This window comes from Podarcis cretensis, assembly GCF_951804945.1.
Source record: "Podarcis cretensis genome assembly, chromosome: 7".
NCBI lineage: Eukaryota > Metazoa > Chordata > Lepidosauria > Squamata > Lacertidae > Podarcis > Podarcis cretensis.
In genome coordinates, this window is record NC_137176.1 from 26,821,568 (window position 1) to 26,823,199 (window position 1,632).

Consider the following 1,632-nt stretch of genomic DNA (forward strand, 5'->3'; position numbering starts at 1 on the left):
GTGTTGAATTTATCTTAATGCTGCCAGCGTTTTCAGCTGTACACAATTATTCCCCACATATTCAATAAACGTTTTCCAATTCTCTTTAAACATATGTTCTTCTTGTTCTCTTATTCTATATGTTAAGTCTGAAAGCTGCACATATTCTGTCAACTTAAGTTGCCATTCTTCTTTGGCTGGGACCTCACTCATTTTCCAACTCACCCCATTTCTAACAGATTTTCAGCAGGCATCTTTTTTGCCTCAATTTAAAATATTTTAAATTAGAGGCTGAGTGATCAAACCTCTTGGTTTTGAAGATCTAGTTTAATGTGGCTTATTGCTTGAACTTTGCAATTTGGTTTTTGTTCATCAGCTTGGAGGCTCTTAATTAGGGTGAAAAGGCAGTTTACAAATGATTTGGTTAGAAGAAAAAGAAAACAAACTTGGTTTAAACTTTCTGTGCTAGAATGGGCTTACACATACTTTTTGCTCACTCTTTCCAGGCACAGGTGCCCAGTTAAGAGCTCTTCCTCAGATTGTGTAGGTTTTTTGTGCCCCTGAGGTCTGCCTGCAAAAACCCGCTCTTTAGTGCTCAGTTGGAGCAAACACCAATTTGGGTTTTCCGTGGATTGTTGTTTGCACTGATTCCACTTCAAAGAGTGGGTTTTTGCAGGGAAAGCACAGCAAAAAAGAAAAGAGCGAATGAAAGTTAAGCATGGTTAAGTTAAGCATTGCTTAAATCGCATTGAAACAGGAAGCACAAACTCAAGATGGTTGGTTGGCATCCGTCTGTCTCAGGAGACAATGGAGGAGCATGCCAGGAAATTAAACGGAGGCCATGCAATCTTCGGGTTCGCCAGAAGATGCCACCCTTGCTCCTCACATTGCCAAGTGAAACAAAACTACGCCCCCTAAAAATGCAAGGGGGGGGGGGAGAGTCTAACCCCTGTACAGCACAGGCGCTTAATGGAGCTACCCTGTTAGGCTGGATGTTAAATCCATTCCAGCTCAGCCACATGACCTGGCAAACAGGCATAAATTAAGCTGGCAGAAAGGGTGGTGTAATTCACAAACACTATTCGGCCAGGCAATTCTATACCCAAGATAATGGTGCAAAGTCAAGGATAGCTGAGGTACACCCGATCCAAACTCCATTCTGGAGCAGGTGTTGGCCTAAGCCAGGCGTCCCTTTCTGCCCAAACAGACCCAATTTATTTCCTCTTAGTTGCGTCGTTATTAGGATCTCACACAGCTAAAGAACCCAAGAATGTGAAACGAGCCTGCTAGACCAGGCCGAGCGCCCATCAATTCCAGTATCCTGTTCTCACGGTGGTTCCTGTGGGAAACCAGCGAGCAGGGTCTGAGCACCAGAGCATTTCTCCCCTCCTGTGGCATCCAGCAAGTGAGACGCAGCAGTATCTCCAGACGTGCACAGCTGAAGGAAGCCTTTGTTTTCTTACCTTCCTTCGCGTTCCTCCTCTCCCTTTCAGGAGCTCTCGACGCCACCCATTTCCGCGCTGGAATCTCTCTTCGGAGATCTCGCCCCGCCGATCCCGCCCCGAGGGGAGATCCGAAAGCCTCGCTGCTCGCCCCGCCTGCGGAGAGGAGAAGCCTGGATCATAGGTTGGAAAGGGCTTGCGTGCGCTTTTA

General features: G+C 46.4%; 1 long non-coding RNA gene across 1 annotated transcript in view; it reads left to right on the top strand.

Annotated features, from left to right (window-relative positions):
- The window catches only part of LOC307221017, a 108,520-nt gene that overhangs the window by 30,296 nt on the left and 76,592 nt on the right, over window positions 1-1,632 (top strand). The gene's annotated exons all lie outside the window — the stretch shown is intronic.